Raw genomic sequence first — 24014 nt, 5'->3', positions numbered from 1 at the left:
ACCTCTCGTTCGACGACGAGTGCTGCACTTACAACTTGATGTGTTGCAACTATGTACAGGAGCATAGGTTCGCCGATAGTTACCGCTGTTAGGACTGGATTACTGGCCAATAAGGTCTTTATTTCATCTAGTCCGGCCGCGGCTGCATCCGTCCACACGATATGGAGATCTTAACAAGGCTTGCCCCAAGGATCCCTTTCCCCTCCCTCATAAGGATTCACACTATATTGAGCATCCATAGAATGCACCAAAATGATATGACAAAAGAATCAAACATTCAAAGGATCCAAAGAACATATTTTGGACAAGGGATAATGGAGATATCCAATATGATAATCATGCTAAGCATGGGTCCAAAATATATCCACCAACTCATGACTGCAAACATATGTGCAAAACATACAAGCACTCACTCAACAAGTACTAATCATGCCATGATGCAACACACACAATGTTGACTCTAACTTGAATAAATGCATGAAGTAAGTACTTGTTACCAAGAGAGAAAGCATTGGTTCAAGAGGCCCTTGATCTAGTACGCGAACATGAGGGACTTGATCTTGTTCTTGGATAGTTATATGATCTCCCATAACATCTTGCTCATGTGTTGGGGGTGATGACTTCCCTTATGGTCGATCCACAAGAGGGGCTCTTACTCCTTCTTCTTCTACATGGACAAGGGTGTTTCTTGTGGAAGAATATGACCAATCCCCATTGTACTTGTAGCTTGGGAAGGAGCCTCATCACCTACAACACTTGAAACAAATTGCTCCGCATGGAAGCCGTTATTCTCATCACACTCCACATTCACCATTTCCTCAACACATCCCGTGGATTTATTGAGAATATAGTAAGTGTGGGAGTTTGATGCATATCCAACAAAAAGACCCAAATTTTGTATAACCAGGTTTACATGGTAAGAATGAAACACTTACAACCGAACCGGGTTTTCATTTATCTTCTCTCTCAAATCAATGAATCAACCAAGCTTGGCTCTAATAATTTTCCATGGTGTCTCCACCTTCCTCATGAATAAGCCAATCATCCAATGCTTCTCCAATGTACCTGAAACACATTAAGGTACAAATTGGTCCCCAAACTTATTGGGTCCGAAGTAGTAAGCACAACCACAATACATAGGGCAAACTCCACAATAAGTATGTGCAAAAGGATATGAACTTGAATTTCATGCACACCTTTAACCATTAATGATATTATGGAGTTTACCCTATATAGAGGATCAAGAGAGCAAGCAAGGCATGAAGAAGTATATAAATAAATATGCATGCACATGCCTACCAAGATCCAAAGAGATATTATTTGGGCAAAAGAACACTTAAAAGATGAATACTCCAATAATGACATTCAACATTCAAGTTGTCCAAATTATATCAAAGTGACAAATCCATACAGGACCGCACACAAAGTACAGCATATGAACTAAGCAAAAACCAAAGAGCATATAGGATATACATTACACACATGCTCAAAGGCTTATCTCACTCAAGTAGATAATAGATAGTACAAGAAGTGAGATAAGGCAAGTTGAAGCACAAGCCGAGAAGAAGATGATCATAAAATTCTACCACAAGAAGAAATACCAATTGGTATTTGGAATTAACACTCGGTGGTAGAATCCGAAGTAGCACAAGATCATAATCAACAAACACCCCGTGTGCACATCCAGGGAGTTACGCAGTACCCCGTGCGCACGGGGGTCAAAAGACCCCATGCGCACGGGGTACCCAGAGAGTTACGCAACACCCCATGCGCACGGGGGTCAAAAGACCCCGTGCGCGCGGGGTATCCAGAACTTTTCTGGTGCAACATTCTGGATACCACGACGGGCATACAACAGAGGCAAATAACCACCTAAAAGAGATAATTAATGGATACTCTGAGAATCTGAATTTTAAATGAGCTTGACATACCACATAGTGACTAGATAAAATTGAGTATCAATACTATGGGGTATTTCTCATATTCACATTTTGAGTTTGTGATGCGCACAAAACATAACACTCCCCCATAATGTGATGATCCACTAATATCACGCAAGAGCCAAACAACATACAAATAAGGCTCAAGACAACAAGCAACACTATATGATGTGCAATGCAACCTACACATGCTAGATAACACAAATCAAGCATACTAGGAAGTACAACATATAAATGCACATGCTAGATACAAAACCTAAGCATGCAGGGGGCGAGTAACTTTCAATGTAAGCAATACAAATACAAGTTACCACAAGGAGGAACACTGGATAGATAATATGAAGATAATCCACATGACTTGGCTCGAACAAATAAATGGTGAATATTCTTTTCTTCATGAACTAGCCAAATCTCCAATGTCCTCCACATACCTATTGATCAAGGTTGAGCTTGATGGTCCCCAACCAAGTTGGGTCCTAAGAAGTTAGACACAATAGGCTTGGCAACCCAAATGGCCTTTTCCATTTCCAAACCACTTTGGGCGCCAACAAACTTGGCAAACAAATTGCCAACAACATCCTTCCTAAGCAAATAATGATCATTGACTAGAGGAGGCTTAGGGATGTTACCGTTGGGACAAGATGAAGATATGTGTCCCTTCTCACGACAAATATAGCAACATGTGCTCCCCCTTCTCTTCTTCTTTACTTTGTCAATTTGGGGAGCATTTCCTTGGTTCATTATTGGTAGTGGCCTTTCTTCAGCTTGAGGTTGACCTTGAGATTGAAATTGAGGTTGACCTTGAGATTGAACTTGAGGCCGCTTCCCTTGTTGCTTCACATTTGAAGCCTTCTTCTTCAATGGACAAGATCTCACATGGTGTCCAACATTCTTGCACTTGAAGCATGTGATGTTGGCCGGATTCTTTACTTGGTCTTGTTCCTTATTCCTTTTCTCAGACTTCTTGTTGTTGGAGATGAAACCAAGTCCACCCTTGTCATGAGGGGATTTTTGACCACTCAAAATATTGTTGGGAGTGGAATTTCCTTCATGACACATTTCCAAGTCTTTCTTCAAAATAGTGACTTGAGCCTTGAGCTCTTTGTTTTCCTCTACAAGGTTAGTATCAACAAAAGTACTGGAGGAAGTAGAAACTTCATTATTAGAGCAACAAGGCAATGAGAGCAATTCATCACAAGAATCAGCTATAATATGTCTAGATGAATTACTAGGACTAGCACATGTCAATAAATCATTTTGAGCAAATATAGTGCTAATGTCCACATGAGGCTCACGAGATGTTACCTTAGTCACAATAGCCTCATGAGCTAACTTTAGCCTTTCATGGGAGATTAGAAGGTCATCATGAGAGCCCGAGAGCTTTTCATGACTTTCTTCTAATTTCCCATAATTGCTAGTTAGCAAAACAAGTTGAGCCCTTAGCTCAACATTCTCCTTCAAGATAGATGCTTCACAAGAAGTAGAGTTAGTAGCACAAGCATCATTGACAATATGAGAGGAGCTAGAAGAAACTAGAGACTTCACATGAGTAGCTTGAAGTTCCTCATAAGACTTAGAGAGTTTGGTGAGCTCTCCTTTGACATTCTTGTAGACAAGGTCAAGGTGCTCAAAATCCTCTTTAAGTTGATCATGAGCAACTTCAATCTCTTCTTTAGAAGACTCTAAGTCTCTAAGAGTTTCTAGAGCATCAAGAAGGTTACAATCAAGTTTTTCATTTTGTTCTTGCTCTTCATGAAGTAAATCATTACACTTTCCATAATGAGTGATAAGATCTTTAAACATCTCATAAGTGTTCTTATTTACCCCACGAAGAGAATTACCAATTTCATATATTTCTTGACTCATATCCCTATCACATTCATCATTACTCTCATCAATATCATTACAAAGAGTAGATGATACCTCAGTATTACCTCTTTCCATGAGGCACATGTGAAAATTGGAGGTTGATGATGATTCTTTTGGAGAGGGAGTTTCTTTATCATCAAGAATAGGATATCCATGTCCATGCTCCTGACACTCATACCATTTCCTCTCCAACAAGGTGATGTCCTTCTTTGCTCCTCTAGCAATTTCCTCATTAATGATGTGTGCACTAGTTTCTCTAGTTTCCTCTACATGGTTAGTCAAACAACAACTAGAGGAAATAGAAGCACATAGATCATGGAAACAAGGAGTATCAAGCATATCATCACAAAAGGTATTCAAGGAATCTCCAAATGATATGCATGGACTATCAACACAAGAATGTAAGTCATTTTTGCTAGATATGCTCAAGTCCATAGAATCTACAACACTACCATGTATACATGTAAGATCATCAATGTTGAGCACATCATCACAATCATCACAAATGATATTTTCACTCACCATGTCATTACCTTGGGACATGCCACATGATGGTGAGGCGGAAGAAGTTGAAATGTCCAAGTACATGGAGGAAGAAGCAATATGGAGATCTTCATGATTTGAAGATGTGGAGACCTCCTCAATTAACTCCTCTGAAAGATGATGAATATCAACAAGATTGAACCCACCATATATTTCTTCAAGTTTGGTCCACATATCATGAGCCGTCACACAAGTCATGATAGACTCAAATACTTTGAGGGATAAAAACCGGATTATGGCATTCTTAGCACTATATCCACAAAGCATATCATCATTTTCCTCACTAGTTGGAAAAAGATCATCCTTCCACGGAGAAGCCCCTACAAGAACAATTCGCACAAAATTTGGACCCATGGTCCGGAAGTGACAAAGCATGTGAATTTTCCACAAGTGATAGTTTATGCCACTAAAACAAAAGGTGTCATCGTGCACTATACCACTAGTCGACATCTTTACTCTCTAGGCGGTGAAGCCTACCAAGGAGAGACCAAAGCTCTGATACCAATTGAAATGATCTAGATGACAACTAGAGGGGGGTGAATAGGCGTTTTAAAACTTTTACGGATATGGCTTTATCCTAATGCGGAATTAAACTAACGGATACTTTTCATGCCCAAATCCTAAATATGCTAGGCTCAACTAAGTGCACCAACAACCTATGCTAAACAAGATAGGCACTAAAGGAAACTAGCAAGCACAAACTATATCACAAGATAAGGAAATGTAGGAACTACTAAGCAATTTAACTAGCACAGATATATCAATATGAGCAAGTATGAATTGCGGAAAGTAAAGGGTGTGGGTATGAGATAACCACAAGTGAGTCGGGGACGCGGATTTATCCCGAAGTTCACACTCGTGAGAGTGCTAATCTCTGTTAGAGCGGTGCCGTAGCCAAAGCTCCGGGGCGTCACCAAGTGACTCACCGTATTCTCCCTTTCGAGTCACCCCCAACGGATGAGCCTCGATTCACTCGGGGTTGGTCTTGAAGGCAACCACCACACCTTTACAAACTTCTCCGGAGCACACCACAACCACGGAAGCTTCCGGAGGAACTTGACCACCTAGGCCACTTCAACACCCTTCCCCGGAGCACACCACAAAAGGAAGCTTCCGGGGGAACCTTGGCCACATAGGCCTCTTCACCATATTCTCAATGTATCACCAAACCGTCTAGGAGGCGAAGCCTCCAAGAGTAACAAACTCACGGGCTCTCACTCGAACAAATCGATGCGGGGAGCTCAAACCGATGCAACAAATGCAATGCAAGGTCAAGCAACAAATGCTCAACTCACTCTCTCAATCTCACAAGATGCAACTCAAGAAAGTGGGAGATTGAAGAGAGGGGGTGCAATGGAGGAAATCAACAAATGACTCCAAGATCCATCCACAAATCACCCTTCACTTAGAAGGGAGATAGGGGTTTGGGAGAGGTGGTAAGAGGCTCAAAATGATGTTTAGAATGTGAATGAACACCCCCCAAACCGGTGGGGAGGAAGGGCTCTTTTATAGCCAACTTCCAAAACTAGCCGTTGGGGCTCCAACGGACACTTCCTGGACACCCCGTGCCCACGGGGGTTTAGACCCCGTGCCCACGGGGTCCCGTGCGTACGGTACAGGCCCGTGTCCATGGGGTACCCAGAACAGCCTGCAGGAGCCCACTAAAACAGTGATAACTTTGGCATACGGACTCCCAATTCGATGATCTTGGGCTCGTTTTGAAGCTATGGAAAAGCCCAAGGTCCTCACATAGAGAACCACCCAAGATCAACAATAAATAATGATGCAAGTAATGCAAAGGTTTGAGCTCTCTACATGCGACATGATCAAGTTACTTGCCCGAGAGTCCCTCTTGATAGTACGGCTATCAAACCTATAATCCGGTCTCCCCCCAAGCACCATGAGACCGGCAAAACTAGGAAAACCTAGCTAAGGTATACCTTTGCCTTGCATATTCAACTTGAGCTTGGTGATGACTCCAATTCTTGCCTCAAGTTGGAATCCCTTTCTTGTCCACAACCACTTGGTGAAGATGCTTGAATTGATTCCTCATATTGCAATGAGGGAAGCCTTAACTTAAGCCCATCTTCACATGAGCAGTATCATGATGTGGACCGCAAGCTTCAAAGCATATAACCTCCGGCTTCTCATCTTGCACTTGGACTCCTCGAACCCGATGACCATCACCACTTGATGTCATCCACACATAGGCTACTTGAGATCTTTCCTTTTGATGCAAGCCCATGATAAACACCTAACCCACATAGACATACCAAACACATAGCATGGGTTAGGTAACAAAGCACAATTCGCAATTACTTACCATACCACTAGATCACTTGATCTCACGTGGTACAATGTTTGTGCTTTGAGAGATGACCACTTAGATATAATCTTCGAGCTTCATCTTGGTCAACCAACACTTTACTCGAAGCTCCATCTTGGTTTATTGAAAGCCACAATGAACTCTTCATTTCCCTTCATTGCTTCAAGACTATATCACCAAAGACTCTTCCATGACCATATCAAGTTCCACTATGAATATCATCTTGGTCACCACTTGCCCTTCTAAAAACTCCATCACAATCTCTTGAGAGGCATAATGAATTCGTCACTCTAGTTGCTTGCTTCAAGAAATGATCAACCGAAACCCAACACATGAGCTCACCATGATCTTGTCTTGAGACCATAACTTGAATTCTTCTCTTTGATTACTCTCTCAAGCCTTGATCCTCAGGATCCCAAATATATCAATCTTTGAGATCCTCCAATGCACTCCATCATGAACATAATTAGATTAGGCATTGAAACCAATCTTGATGGCTTCAATAGAAGTACTCGAAGACCAACTTGAAACCTCACTGGATATGGGATCTCGAGAGCCAACACCTAGGCCCCGTGAGCACGGGGTATCCAAAGAGTTGACACTTGACCCCGTGCGCAAGGTACAAGCCCGTGTGCACGGGGTATCCAGAGAAGGATACCATGAGGACTTATTCGGATGCTTTGATGGCAGACTTCACAAAACAACCCAATGCACTTCAAGCATCACTATGGAACATATCTTCATATAAGATTCAATGCACTTGATGCTCCATAGGAATTGTCATTTAATACCAAAGCATAGGGCAAATATATCTTCATATATATGGACTTCATCCTTGCTTTCGTCCAATATCCTTGAGGCACTATCTTCATATATATATGGACTTCATCCTTGATTCCGTCCAATATCCTTGAGGCACTATCTTAATATATATGGACTTCATCCTTGATTCCGTCCAATATCCTTGAGGCACTGTCTATGTAGAAAACCTTCAAATATATCTCACTGAAAACATTAGTCCATAGAGATTGTCATTTAATTACCAAAACCACACTTAGGGGCTACATGCCCTTTCAACAGAGGAACTCTCAATGAAAGCACCAATGTCGGTGTCAAAACTGGCGGATCTCGGGTAGGGGGTCCCGATCTGTGCGTCTTGGGCTGATGGTAACAGGAAGCAAGGGACACAATGTTTACCCAAGTTCGGGCCCTCTCGATGGAGGTAAAACCCTACTTCCTGCTTGATTAATATTGAAGATATGTGGAATACAAGAGTAGATCTACCACGAGATTGTAGAGGCTAAACCCTAAGAGCTAGCCTATGATGGTATGATTGTAATTGTGATCGGCCTTCTAAGGGCCATGCTCTCTGGTTTATATAGACACCGGAGAGCTAGGGTTTACATGGAGTTAGTTACAAGGAAGGAAACATAATATCCGGATCGCCAAGCTTGTCTTCCACGCAAAGGAGAGTCCCATCCGTACACGAGCCGAAATCTTGAGTCTTGTATCTTGACGCTTCTATAGTCCGGACGATGTACATAGTCCGGCTGTCCAGATACCCCCTTATCCAGGACTCCCTCAATGACCTCTTCAGTATCCACACAAATAAGGCCATCTATAATGTCTTTGCCTGGCAAACACCAGTACACTTACAGATCTGGATAACCATGGGAGTAATCCAACTTGTCCAGGCAAAACTTCAACATATCTAAAGACCAAGTGCCAGCATGACAGTAGTCAAATTCACAATAAGTGTTGCCAATATATGATATGTTCACTCCTTGGACAATGAATATGCCATTGTGCTCAAACGCTACAGAAAACAACAAAGATTCTTATCCTGAAGTTACTGCAAAAAAGACAGATTTTTTGTTCAGTCTATGATGCAAAACATAGCAGTAAATGAAGTCCTTTTGAGTATAGTACACCAATAAACACAATTAACAACATTTATCATCACTTAATTGAATTCACTGCAACAATTATGGACATCATTCACTTAACTGAATGCGACGACATTAACTAACTAAATTTTGACAGCAAGTACAGAGCAATATCGGAATTTCGACAGCAAGAACAGAGCAATTCACACCCATCACAGGGCATCCATAACAATAATCATAGGGGAGTGCATACCTCGCAACAAGCACAACATCTATCACATCTTCCTTCAAATCCAAGAACAACCCTAAATTAACCCCCAAATCATCACCACCGGAAAGCCAACATGGAAAGCAACGAGACAACAATAATTGTCCTATCCAACGCCTACATTCCCTTCACCGCATGAATTTCGGCAACAAAACATCAATCTTTCCACCGAAATCGTGAAGAACCTAGCCCGAGCAAAAACCTAGGACAAGGGGGCAGGAGAAAAGGTCGATCGAGCGCGTACCGTACTCAGGAGGAAACTCCCCAAGCCCCCGTAGGAGCGGCTCCATGCCGCGTCGATGGGCGGCGGCGTCATCCAAATCGGCGGTAGAGAAGGGGACGACATCGAGCCAGAGAAGGCGACGCCGTCAAGGTAGAGGCAGAGAAGGCCAGGGGTTAAGGGGGGTTTGTGAGCACCGGGTCGAACCGCTTGTACTTATCTGGACACAGGGACCGATCTACAAAAAATGTACCACACAAGGGAGAATGTAGAAAAGTGCCCAAGACCAGACGCGAGCCTTGTCTTCCCACATGGCAGCCGAGTTGGCACGTTCAGACTGTTTTGTACCTAAACTTTACTGCATCAGAGTTGGTGTATGACTTTTATGGTTTTTTTTGTTTCTGTATGAATCCGTTACCGCCGCGCAAGTTTATGTACCCCAGGTGTAATTAACTCAACAAAGTACTGAGTATGTATGATGAGGCGCCGGCCGGGTGTAAATACACAAGTTGATGCTCTTTTTTTTGAAACGGAGAAGTTGATAAGTTAGACAAAGATACATTTGTGCAGGTTGTGTGTGCTTTTTCGAGGCCATGTGCTGCTTGTATATGAAATGAAATAGAATCAAGAGTGAATTCCGGCTTTTACCCCCTGTTGGGGATATAACTACTGAGTGTAAACCGCCCAGGAGGGGTCGGTTCACCCTCAACTACATTGAAGCTCATGAAGACCAGGAAGATGGCGCTTTACTGATGAAGCTTAGAGGCCCATAGCCCAAAGGCGGATTAGGGCCCATAGTTGTAAACCACCATAGTTGTATAACTTGTGTTGTAAGTTAGGAAAGGGGAGACCGAGCCGGACACTTGTATAAGCCGGCCTCGGGACTCTGTAAACCAGTCGGGCGTCAACCTGTGTATATAAAGGGACGACCCGGCGGCGGTTTGAGCACAAGAAACAACAACTCGAAAGCCAGGCATAGCGTGTTTGCTCCTTGGTAACCGAAACCCCAATAATTCCATCACAACTAGACGTAGGCTTTTACCTTCATCGTAAGGGGCCGAACTAGTATAAAACTCTCGTGTCCTTTGTCCGGTTTAACCCCTTTAAGCTAACCCATCGCGATGGCTCCACGACTAAGTACTTTCATGAGGATATCTGACGTGATATTTCCACGACAGTTGGCGCCCACCATGGGGCTATCGCACGATGGTTTCGAGTTCTTGAAGGCCAGCTTTGAAGGACTCAAAGGATATGCGGTTGGCTGGATGACCAAGAGTCGTCGCGGCAAGCTCTACATCGACGATGCAGGCTGGGGCCCCGACGCCGGCTCAATCGAGTACGGGTACCGGGTCCCCTTCGGAGGAATTCACGTCTTCATCGGCAAGATCGGCGAACCGGGCCCTGAGCCGGACATCTGCACCGACCTCGTCGAAACAGCTTAGCGTGCGAGTCCCGCCCGGATTCAGCCCGCCATGAAGCGTGCGTTCGTAGGATGTGTCCATGGGATCGGATCTGAACCGGTGTCCGAAGGTGATACGGCCGTCTATTCCGATGGCGAGTCATCCACCGGCGAAACCGAGTCCCTGTACAAAGTTCATGACGGTGTGTTCGAAGGGTATTCCGATGGCACTAGTATTCCGGAATTTCTTGAACCGCCAAATCGAGTCGCAATCTTCATGGCCGGTACACAGCCAACCTTGCAAAATTCTACTGCGGCGGCATTGGGTTCCGGACCAGCAACTGGGGCAGGAGGCCCCGTGCGCCGGCCGGCTCAAGTTCTGTCCGGTTTGTTGGACGCTTGGACAACGTTATTGGCCACAGTAGTTACCCCGGAGACTCAAGATCGGCATAACGCAGAGGTCACTAAACTACGGGATCAGATAACTCAGGCCAAGGAGGACTTGGCAGCTGAGGAAACCAGGATGGCAGAGAAACGGGCCGCTTTAGATGCCTAGGCGCAGAGGATTCAGGCCAAGAATTATCGACTTTTGCTGGATCAAAATGCCTCGAATGAAGTATTGAGGAGGAGACATCAGTCTCGCTTGCCGGCGGATTATAATGCAATGAACCTCTTCAGTACACCAAGGGCAGGAACCAGCAATCCGACAGTAGTAAACCGGACTATCGTGCCGAGGACCAGAGTGCCGGATCAACCTCAGGTGATGGGTCCACCCCGACGAATAGACAACCCGCTGCGGTATACAACACCCCCGCCGGGTCACTTCTCTACCCCTTTGTATAATATGATAGCAGCAGCATCCTGGCTGACAGCTATTCCGATGGAGGGTGAATCGCCAGCGGCGGTTGAGACACGGCGGTCCAGGGATCTTCTTCAGACTGCTATGGTGCAGCAGCAGGCTTACTCATACAGCTGAGACAGGATTCACACGACCCCCCATCCGAGCAAAAGCTATAGAAGACACATGGATGAACCGGAGGTATCCAGCAGTGCGCGGCGACGTAATGTCCCTCAAGGACCCAATCCGGCGCGTGGTGAGGTAAATGCTCAGGACGTGGTGGATAATGGCAAAGCATGAAGGGAGGCCGCTTTAGCAGCACAATATGCGGGTCGTTGTCAACCCGACCCGGTTCAGCCAGCAGTGTCAGTAGACCGAGGCACCGGGCTTGCCTTTAGTTCCTGGGGAGTGCCATGTCTCATTCCGGCTCTCCGTAATGTGCGACTGCCCAAGGATTTCAAGGGTTCATGTAAGGTACCTAATTACACCTCCGATCAACCACCTGAGGCGTGGGTGAAAAGTTATGAGATGGTGATGGAGATGTTGGATGTGGATGAAGCGGCCTGTGCAAAATACTTCACAATGATGTTGGAAGGGACAGCCCGTACATGGTTGAAGAACCTGCCAGCTAACTACATCAAGTTATGGGACCAATTGAAGGCCCGGTTTATAGCAAATTTCAAGGATACATGTAAACAGCCTATGTCCATTGTGGATCTGGATGCCTGTGTTCAAGGAGAGAACGAGTCAAAACTCATTGGGTGCGTCGGGTTTCAGAAGTTTTGCATTCGTCGGACGGGATTAATGCTGGCCAAGCAATCATAACACTGGAGCATAACTGATGGTTTAAGTCATTAAAGATGAAGTTGGGATGGCTCAAGCGCCACTCCAACGACATGGGAACACTTATGGCAGCCTTGGTCAAATATGCTGATTCTGATAATACCAAGGATCCCGATTCTGATGAGGAGAAACCGGAGAAGGGAAAGAAGAACGATGGTGCAAAGGGACATCAGCACAACCAAGGGGGCCATGGGAATAATGGTAAGCGCAAAGCAGATAATCCAGATTTTGTGGCTAACACTAATATGCAGCGTCGTAAAGGTAAACCGTCCCAGCGCGGTGGCGGTATGAATCTGGAACGACTGTTAAACCAGCCCTGCCCAAAGCATGGGACCAAGGAGGTTCCAGCAACACACCTTTGGAAGGATTGTTTCATCATGAAGGAGTTCAAAAACTCTGATCTCTTTCGGTATGATCAGGGTCCATCTGGCGGTTCAGGTCCAGGTTTTCATGGTGGCGGCGGTTCAAACTCTGGATTTCAGAATAATCAAGGCAACTAGAATAACCAAGGTGGTAATAACCAGCAGAATAATCAAGGGAATCAGCAGCAGTCAGGTTATCAGAGTCACCCAAAGCAGTTGAATGGCGGGCAGTATCATGTGTTTACTACTAGTTTGTGCAAGCGCGATCAGAAGCTTCACAAGAGGGCAGTTAATGCTGTTGAACCGGCAGTGCTACGTTATTTGCGGTGGTCCGAGCAGCCCATTGTGTGGAGCATAGAGGATCATCCGCCCCGGGTTAACAATCCGGGTCATCTAGCTTTGGTGGTGGCACCTCAGGTGGGAGGATATAAGTTTACCAAGGTGCTGATGGATGGAGGAAGTCGTATCAACATCCTGTACTATTAGACCTTCCGTCGCATGGGGTTGACAGATAAGAGTCTTAAACCATCAGACACTGTTTTTCATGGTGTAGTACCAGGTAAATCGGCATATCCTGTTGGCAAGATCGCTTTGGAGGTTGTGTTTGGAGATGAGCACAATTCCATGTCTGAAACATTGACCTTTGAAGTGGTGAAAATCCAGAGCCCATACCATTCACTGTTTGGATGGCTGGCTTATGCGAAGTTCATGGCGAGGCCCTGCTATATTTATGTACAATTCAAAATGTCGGGTCATAAGGGGACCATCACAGTTCACGGAAGTCATAAGATCGCTTTGGATTGCGAGGAGGGTGATGCGGCTTATGCTGAGTCGGTTTGTGCTACAGAGGAGCTGAAGTTCTATAAAGACAATGTTGATCCGGCAGACATGACCCCTCTGAAGAAGCCCACCACTGAGCATGACCCGACCCTGAAGTTCAAACCGGCTGATGAGACTAAACTTGTTGATTTTGTTCCTGGTGATTCATCCAAACAGTTTAGCATCAGCACCAATCTGGATCCAAAATAGGAAAGCGCACTCATCGAGTTCATCCGTGAGAACCGGGACATTTTTGCATGGAAGCCTTCTGACATGCCAGGTGTACCGAGGGAACTCGCTGAGCACACTCTCAATATTGATCCCAAGTTTAAACCGGCCAAGCAGTTTCTTCGCTGCTTTAACGAGGAAAGACGCAAGGCTATTGGGGAGGAGGTAGCCCGGCTATTGGCTGCTGGGTTTATCGTCAAAGTGTTTCACCCTGAGTGGTTGGCTAATCCGGTGCTAGTCCTTAAGAAAAACGGCACTTGGCGCATGTTTGTGGACTACACAGATTTGAACAAAGCTTGTCCAGCAGATCCTTTTGCTCTCCCGCGCATTGATCAGATCATTGATGCGACGGTGGGTTGTGAGCGTCTGAGTTTCTTGGATGCCTATTCAGGTTATCATCAGATCAAAATGGCAGTTAAGGACCAGGAGAAGACATCCTTCATCACTCCCTTTGGAGCCTTCTGCTATGTTTCTATGCATTTTGGGCTCAAGAGTGCCCAGGCAACTTATCAGCGCTGTGTGCAGAATTGTCTTCACACTCAGATTGGGCGCAATGTTCATGCCTATGTGGATGACATTGTAGTAAAATCCAAGAAGAAGGAGACATTGATAGACGATATCAAGGAGACCTTTGACAATCTTCGGGTTTATAAAATGATGCTTAATCCGGAAAACTGTGTTTTCGGTGTTCCGGCAGGCAAGATCTTAGGCTTTCTGGTGTCCAATAGAGGCATCGAAGCTAATCCAGAAAAGATCAAGGCGATTACATCTTTGGCTAAACCGGCGTATATTAATGATGTTCAGCGTCTGGCGGGTCGAATTGCAGCCCCGAGCCGGTTTATTAGCCGCTTGGGAGAGAAGGCGATTCCTTTATATCAGATGTTGAAGAAAGCAGACACTTTTGTCTGGAATGACGCAGCTGATGCGTCGTTTGAGGACTTGAAGCGGCAGTTGGCTGAACTGCCGGTTCTTGCTGCTTCGGTTGACAAGGAGCCCTTGTTATTGTATGTGGCTACTAATGCATGTGTTGTCAGTGTGGATATTGTGGTTGAGCGTAAGGAGGTTGGGAAGGAATATCCGGTTCAACGGCCGGTTTACTATATCAGTGAAGTGCTTATCGAGTCAAAGCAACGATATCTGCATTGGTAGAAGCTGATATATGGGGTTTTTATGGCGAGTCGGAAGCTCAAGCAATACTTTCTAGGCCATCCCATCACAGTGGTCAGTTCTGCTCCTTTGGGTGATATAATTCAGAACAGGGAGGCAACTGGCCGGGTTGCAAAGTGGGCAATTGAGCTTGGTCCACATGGGCTGAAGTATATGCCTCGAATGGCCATCAAGTCTCAGGCGCTTGTTGACTTCATCAATGATTGGACCAAGTTACAGGAACCAGAGGACAAACCAGATAACACATGCTGGACTATTCACTTTGATGGATCCAGGAAATTGGAGGGCTCGGGGGCTGGAGTTGTCCTTACTTCCCCTCGAGGTGATAAAATTCGTTATGTTCTCCGCTTAATGTTTCCTTGTACTAACAATGCAGCTGAGTACGAAGCGTTACTTCACGGTCTCTGTGTGGCCAAGGAAATGAATTTAAGCTGAGTACGATGCTTTGGAGATTCTGATCTAGTGGCCCAGCAAGTTTCTGGCACATGGGATTCTAAGGATCCCCTCATGGCGGCTTACAGACGCGAGGTGGATATTGTGGCGGGTCACTTTAAAGGTTATCAGGTTGAGCACATTGACCGGCGCAAAAACGAAGCAGCAGATGCTTTAAGCCGGCTCGGATCTCAGCATAACCCGGTACCACCCAATACCTTTTTAGATATCTTGCATAACCCGTCTGTTAAGTTGCCTACAGAGGAGGATTTAGCTGTTCCTGATCCGAAGGCCCAATTGGTAGCCGCTTTACATGTAATTCTGGATTGGACGGTTCCATATCTGGCGTATATGAACCGAGGCGAGCTACCAGATGATGAGGTTCTAGCCAGACAGATAGTCCGGCGATCCAAGTCCATGGTTATTCACAATGGCGAGTTACACCATTGTAGTGTTTCAGGCGTATTCCAGCATTGTGTCTCTCCTGAGGAAGGCCAAGAGATTCTACGTGAGATCCATGAAGGGGATTGTAGTCACCATGCCGGTTCAAAGTCCCTGGTGGCTAAAGCTTTTCGTCATGGATTTTATTGGTTGACAGCTCATGCTGATGCGGAGGATCTGGTAAAGCGGTGTGATGCTTGTCAAAAATTTTCACGCCGAGCTCATGTTCCGGCTCAAGAGCTAGGGATTATTCCTATCACTTGGCCGTTTGCTACTTGGGGGCCTGATATGGTGGGACCTTTTAAGCGCTCCAAGGATAAAAAGACCCACCTGTTGGTGGTGGTTGACAAGTTCACTAAATGGGTTGAAGCGGAGCCTGTAAGCAAGTGTGATGCAGCTACGACAGTTCAGTTTCTCAAGAAGATTATCTTTCACTTTGGCTTTCCATACAACATCATCACGGATAATGGCACAAACCTTTCTAAAGGTGAGATGGAAGACTTCTGTCAAAGAGAGCACATCTGGCTTGATATAGCATCGGTGGCTCACCCCCAGTCCAATTGTCAAGCTGAGAGAGCTAATCAAGAAATCTTGAAAGGCATCAAGCCCCGGCTTATGGTTCCTTTGAAGCGGACGCCGGGTTGTTCGGTGGAAGCATTACCATCTGTGTTATGGAGTATAAACACCACCCCAAACCAATCTACGGGTTATACACCTTTCTTCATGGTTTACGGGGCAGAGGCCGTCCTCCCAAGTGATATTCGTCATGACTCGCCCCGGGTTGCCAATTATGTTGAAGCAGACAATGAGTAAGCACACCAGGAGGCACTGGACCTGTTAGATGAGAAGCGGGACATGGCTTTGGCTCATTCGGCGGTTTATCAGCAAGACCTGCGGCGTTATCACAGCCGCCGAGTCAAAACAAGAACCTTTCAAGAAGGTGACTTAGTGCTCCGGCTCATCCAGGATCAGACCGATATGCACAAGTTATCCCCACCTTGGGAAGGGCCCTTTGTGGTCAGCAAGAATATGCACAATGGATCATACTACCTCATTGGCATTCGAGACGACTCACGCAGTTCTGAGGAGGAGACCCGGCGGCCGTGGAACATAGCTCTCCTTCAGCCTTACTACACTTGAGCCATAGGCTTCTCTTGTGTACATATTTTGACAATGTATATATTATGATCAATATAATAAACCAGCATCCTTGCTACAAGCAGGGCCTCTACCGTTTTCCTCAAATATCTTTGGGTTACATGGGGGCTTCAGCTGACAAAGCGGAGTACTACCTGTTAAACCGGCTATCATGCCACATTACAGCTTGGGAGCTTCACACCCAAGGGGCCAAAGAGAGTCTGGATGCTATGCACAGCTCAAACATAGGCACCCATTGAGCACAGCTCACAAAGTTACTTGGGGGCTCTTTGTGCACTGCAACAAAGAGTTTGATAGGACCCTTGTAATATGCTATCAAGCACGGCTTGGAAGCCTGGTGTATTCACCTAAAACCCCGGGTTAACCTGCCTTCATCAAGTAAGCCACTCCTATCCAGGTAATCCTGGCACGAACCACCGAACGTTTGACAAGTCAATCTTATACAAACCCTGAACTTGTCAAAGTTAAAACGACGATTGGTTAGTTGGAGGTCCATCTTAAAAGGCTTTGCAAAATGGTTTAACTCAGCGGCCTGGCAGCCCATGAAAAGCCTCGAATTTGGGCCTGGCAGCCCTTGAAAAGCCTCGACTACACGGTTTTTGTTTGCTTTTTGCCAAGTTTTTACTCTTTGATAAATTTATCATTGAACCGGTGTCCATTGACCCGGCGTGCCTTTTCAGTCATCATAATAACCCGGTGTTTGTTAACCCGGCTTGGCTTTCAACTACAAGTTGTCAGACCATACTCATTATTAAACCAGTGTTCGTTAATCCAGCGTGGCTTTCAACTACAAGTTGTCAGACCATACTCATTATTAAACCAGTTTTAGTTAATCCGGCATGGCTTTCAACTACAAGTTGTCCGACCATATTCATTATTAAACCGGTGTTATAATACCCGGTCTGGCTTTGACTACATGTCGCCAGTTTGATCATCTGGTGTTCATTACAACCCAGTATGGTTTATCATATACACCAACATTGCATGGTAAGAGTTATCAATACTCAAGATTTGAGTTTTCACCCTTACTACAATCAAAGTTGGTAAACCAACTAAGTGATTTAATATCACAGGTATGATTTATTTCATATTTTTATTCAGCCTTGGTAATCAACCAGGCTTTGTATTGGGCATTATGACCCGTCCGGCGGTAAACCGCCAGGGCAATTCTTTTTATGCAGACATCAGGATCGCATGAAATTATCAAAGTGTATAATCAAGCACAACAAATATCATGGTGGATCAAACAACATCATGTATCAGTACCGCAGATCAAAGTATTTTTTACTAGCCTATTACAAGGCGCTTTGAGGCCCAAAATAATGATTGTTCTTACACAGAACAAAGTCTGTGACAATAACACAATGGTCGGATTAAGACTCATCGCCAGGTTGACATGAAGTTGATGGATCCTCAGGCGTCGGTTCAACCTCCTCCTCCCCACCTAGTGGCTGGAAGTCAATGGTGGTCCAGTCTATCCGGGTTAGAGCTTGAAAGACAGCCTCTTCACTTATAAGATTCGACGGTTGAACGTCAGGGGCGTAAGTGTGCTTACGAATGGGCGGAATAAGGTTCTGCACTTCTTTCACAACAGTGTCAACTCGATGATTGTTGGCATCATAGAAAGACCGATGCGAAGTCAAGTTCACTTCTTCAGCCAATTGACTTGCTACTGGGCGCAACTCCTTGGTCAGGGCTTTGAGGGCTTCATTATCAAATGCTGATCTGTTTTCTTGTTCATCCGGATAGCCCTTGGCAATATCAACTGGATCCAGGTCAGCTATCCATGATTTGGCACGAGTCAGTGCTAACAAAGCACCCGCCCTGGCAGCAGATCGCTTCAACTCCTCTATCTCAGCAGGAGTCATTGATAGCCTGGCCAAAGTATCCTTGATCAAAGTTGGTGCCGGTTTGTTGTACGAAGCTGCACAGATGACTCATTGGGCACCGGTATACAGTTGCTCAATCAATGTGTAAGCTGCCTTCAACTTCATCTGCATATCTGCGCCCAGATGAGCAATACGATTACCTGCAACGGTTTAAGAATTTAATGTTAAACCGGCAGAGTTGAGGATACTTCAGAATAGGCTATTACAAAGTACTTACCAAAAATTGCAGAAGTCATGGCGTTAACTTGATGTTTCAGCCCAATCAGCTCTTCCGCTACCGGTTTAAGAGCTGCTTCGGCATCTTCAGCCCGCTTCAACTAAGCAGCCTTTTCAGTTTACCAGTTGGTACGTTCAGTTTTGAAGCCATCCTTCAATTGTTCCATGGCTGTCAAAGCGCCCTTTAGCTCCTCTTTGGTTTTAGAGGTCTCTTCTTGCTGGGACTTGATGTTTTCTTGAAGATCGGCGATTTGAGACTCTTTAGTATTTATATCGGTCTGCAAACGTCAGATGATGAAGCTGTTAGTAGTCCCAAGCACATAACAAGTTATACACTTGGCACTTGGGGGATAATGTGGATTGCTTCTTAAAACGGATACTTTAAAGTCCCAAGGCTCAATACAAGTATTAAGATTGGCACTTGGGGGCTAATGCACAATTGATCAGTTAAAGATGAAGGCAGTTGAAGGATAAAATGCTTAGCAAAAAGTCTCGGTTTGTCTACAAGAGACAACCCGGCCCTTGGGGGCTACAAGCAATGGAGGTGATATACAGGACAAAGCAAATTTCAAAGCATTTTGAAGATTATCTCATAGCATTCCTTCATTAAGTTTACCAAACCGGCCTCATAATCCCGGCTTCTGTATAGGCGGTTTAAGAATCCGGAATGGAGCTCGTCGGCGCTAAGGTTAATGAAGCTGGATAAATCTGCCTTCCCTTTCCCCTTGCCCATAGCAACAAATTCCTCCTTGGTAGTATGCTTTGACAAGGCAACTGGGTTGCCAGGGATAGTGAAACCATGACCAGTGATAACAACATCATCATCATCACCTTTTGATGGGGTTGGCGGATTGACAGTATCCCTGGCCGGGCTTGGCACATCTTCGCCCTTGGCTGGGCTTGGAGGATCAGCATGCGGACTGGCCGGGTTAACTTCTGGCGGATCAGCATAGGTATCCTGATTTTGGGGTACAGGATCATCAATGGCGACATCAGCATTTCTATTAGCGCCTTCTGAAGTTCTGTCCAGTTCAACCTCTTCGGTAGGGACATTGGTTTTTTCCTTCTTGCTCAGACGGGCTTTGGTGCTGTAATATTACAACAAGAGGTTAGTTGATAAACCGGCGCAAGAAGACAAAGTTACAGCCAGTATACTTACCGAGGGACGGTCTTGAGGGGAGGCATTTGAGTGGTTGATGAACCGCCAAACGAAGAATTGGAAGACACCTGGTAATTCGGATCAAACGAATTAAGTGGGTATCAGAAGCAAACCTTCAAGGGATAATTTTTTTTGGGAGAACCAGAAACCTCTGGACGACGCTTCCGGGTTGGTGTATCCGGTAAACCGGAAGAAGTGACTTGCTGGTTACTGTGCCGGGTTGTGCGATGACCTTCAGTTTGCTGTGTCTTCAAAGAAAATTGCGGATCCAAATGAGCAAGAGGGTGAGAGTATTTTACTTTCCGAACTGCACGGCGAAATCTTTGAACCAGCACAAGATCTGAATCAGAGGAAAGAGAGACTACCTCTACATGGTCCGCACGACTGGCCTCCGCATCATCCTGGGAATAGTCATTGTCAATAAGGTGTATGAAAAAGGAACCAAGGGAGTCAAGTTCTACCTCTTGACCCGATTCATCAACGTCTTCTGGCGGATCAGAGGACTCAGCGGTTTTCTTCTTGGCTGCTTTCTTCGTGACTTTGCTTTTTGCACGAGGATCCCTCACCAATTTATCTGAAGCTTTCCTCTTCCAGAAAGAATCTTTGGCCTGTAAAATCAAACAAAGGTTTATCAGAACAATGTTAAAGCGAAGACAGATCGATAAAAATACAAAAGTTAAACTTCTTACTGCTGGCGGTTTGTTGGAGGTGTAAAAAGGAGCCAATCCGGTCTTGCTGCATTGAGCGATCAGTTCATCCAACATCTTCTTCACGGTTTCAGTGACTTCATCATCAGTCATTTCAATCTCATGAAACCGTTGAGGGTCTTTGATGTTTCCGGTATACTCATGCATCAAACTAGAGCGGCGGCTTAAGGGAAGGATACCCCATGAAACCCAGCATCGAACAAGGTCAATGCCAGTCAAGCCATTAGCTAGAAAGGCCCGAAGCTTAGCAAGTTGAGGTGCATAAGGTCGTCGTTCTTTGGCTGTAAGCCGTGGTGGTAGTGGATGGCCATTGCTGAGCCGATGAGCACGGTAACCCGGCAAAGGGTTTTCGTTAGCAGGCGCGGTGTTCTGACAGTAGAACCAGGTTTGATCCAGTCCTTTGGATGGATGTGGTGTTTGGCATGAGGGAAATCAATTTCCTTCCTCTTCTGAATTGATACGCCGCCAAGTTCAGTGTTGGGGCCGTCCGAAAATTCAGTTCGGCGGTTTAAGTGGAAAAGGTCTCGGAAGAGCTCAACTGTTGGTTCTTCTTGAAGGTAAACTTTGCAGAACACTTGAAAGTTGAATATATTGGGCACAGAATTTGGTCCAATGTCTTGAGGATGGAGTTGGAAACTAGCAAGCACATCCTGGAAAAACTTTGAACCGGGGGGGCTAAAACCCCGGTCTAAATGCTGCATGAACACAATCACTTCTCCATCTTGATGTACTGGAGGACACTCAGAGCCAGGAACTCGCCAATGAAGGACATCTTTCTTGGCCAAAGCGCCAGTTAAAACATATCCATTCAGCTGTGTTTCTGTGATCCGGGAAGGAACCCAGTTGCAAGCGGCGAATTGCTTGGTCATTTTGGAAGACTGAAAAAGTACGAAGGCCGATTTACGATTCAAGGTTGATGTGCACAAACCGGTGTTAAACCGGGGAATTTAATCCAGGTATATAAACATGTTAAACTGGCTATTGCTACTCAAGTCAGGATGGCGGTTTAAGTGAGGACTAATGGTACCAGGCGGATTATGATTTTCTACAAGTTAAACCGCCTATGGGGGAAGCAGTAGAGCTGAAATTCACTAAGTGTTGCAGAAACAAGTTTCACAAAATGATGATATAATTTTGGATCTATCGTGGTTCAGTAAAGAAATTTTTCTGAGTCCTACAATGGCGTTAAGCAGAACAGAGAAGGTCTAGAGGGGATTTATTCAGGAACAGCAAGATGTTGTACAATGACAGACTAAAGCTACGGATCTACCGCAGAAAGAACTTATCAGATCTAGCTAAGGTGTGGTAAGAGGCCAAGAGGAAAAGTGGAGAAGCACTGATGAAGGTCGATGAACACGAAGCCCTAATGGATCTAGGGTTAAGGAAATGAGTACTTACCAGGGCCACGCGGCGACGGAAGAGAAGCTCAGGATCTCTGGTACGAACAGGGTGATGCAGCGGCCTAGTCGGTGCAGAGTCGAAGGTCGACGGTGGCGGCGGTGCTTGAGCTCTTCGGGTCGCGAGGAGGAAGACGAGGCGAAGAGGCAAGGGGAGAAAATGGAAGGACCCCCCGGTCTTATTTATAAAGGGGCAAGAAGATAAGCGACATGCGCGAGAATGAGGAGCCTGAAGCGGCAAGGGGCGCAGCTGTCGCCTCGATCTTCGAGATATGATTAATGAAGGGAATCTTTATTATATTTTTATACAGAGATGACATCATGAAAATCCGCTGTGTCCAGAGGATGACGTCACGGCAGTTTAACAAAAGTTTACAGGAGAAGACATCATGGCGGTTTACGAGAAACGTAAGAAGATGTTCACGGAATTTCTCTAAGTATTGAAGATTGACATGAACTGGTTCAAATCAACCTAGGGCTTAATGTTGGGGATATAACTACTGAGTGTAAACCGCCCAGGAGGGGCCGGTTCACCCTCAACTACATTGAAGCCCATGAAGAGCAGGAAGATGGCGCTTTACTGATGAAGCTTAGAGGCCCAGAGCCCAAAGGCGGATTAGGGCCCATAGTTGTAAACCGCCATAGTTGTATAACTTGTGTTGTAAGTTAGGAAAGGGGAGACCGAGCCGGACACTTGTATAAGCCGGCCTCGGGACTCTGTAAACCGGCCGGACGTCAACCTGTGTATATAAAGGGACGACCCGGCGGCGGTTTGAGGACAAGAAACAACAACTCGAAAGCCAGACATAGCGTGTTTGCTCCTTGGTAATCGAAACCCAATAATTCCATCACAACTAGACGTAGGCTTTTACCTTCATCGTAAGGGGCCGAACTAGTATAAAACTCTCATGTCGTTTGTCCGGTTTAACCCCTTTAAGCTAACCCGTCGCGATGGCTCTACGACTAAGTCCTTTCATGAGGACATATGACGTGATATTTCCACGACACCCCCTATTTTGACCTTTTTGACACTAATTACCTCATTTAGCGAAATTTCATCCATTTTACCCCATTTAGCAAAAGGTCTGCCATGATTTACCGTGTCTAAAATTTTGTGAGTGTTCTGACTGACATGTCCCAATTGTAGTCCAGCTGGCATGCCACATCGATGGTTTTTTCCTGCTTATTTTTCTCTCTCCTGAACAAGTCATCGCAGCTTCTCCCGACCGGACTGGCTCGATGGAGGTCACTCGCGTCGCATCCAACGCATAATGCCTGAGTCGACCACACTCCATACTCATGCCCAATCGATTGCATCGCCCGTCAAGGCTTCTGCCAGCACGTACCTGTGAGGCTCGCTCGAACCTAGGGTTAGGGATTGTCAGGCAGCAGCAATGGCTATGGCGGCAGCTGGGCGATTTCATACCTCCTCGAGCGGCGTTTTATGACCGCAACATCAAGGCAAGAAACGACCTCGTGGAATCCGGCTACGTCAATCTCGCCGACGTCTGGCCGCGACAACAAGGCAAGAAACGACCCCATGTAATCCGGCTCCGTCAAGCTCGCTGACGTTGGCGTGGGTGCGTCCATATACATGACCCCATCAGGTTGTGCTCAGTTGCAGGTCTATGAGGACCACTGGTCCAACAAATCAACGAGGTTGGTGAACAAGCAAGCCCTCTCGTCTTACCCCATTCCATAGGATTTTGACCATCTCCATCATATATAGCAAATTTGTGTATTATGAAATTTTCCTGACCCATGCATTGGCGGGTGAGGCGTTTGATTCGGACATAATTAAAATGCTTATTAGAAGATCATGTGTATACATATCACCCATCTATAACTGACGTACATTGATTTAAAGTTTTTTTTCAATATTTTGAATATTGTCGAAATCCTTTTAC

The sequence above is a fragment of the Triticum aestivum genome, chromosome 2B (assembly GCF_018294505.1).
Source record: "Triticum aestivum cultivar Chinese Spring chromosome 2B, IWGSC CS RefSeq v2.1, whole genome shotgun sequence".
Classification (NCBI taxonomy): domain Eukaryota; kingdom Viridiplantae; phylum Streptophyta; class Magnoliopsida; order Poales; family Poaceae; genus Triticum; species Triticum aestivum.
Note: the sequence above shows the minus strand (reverse complement) of the source record.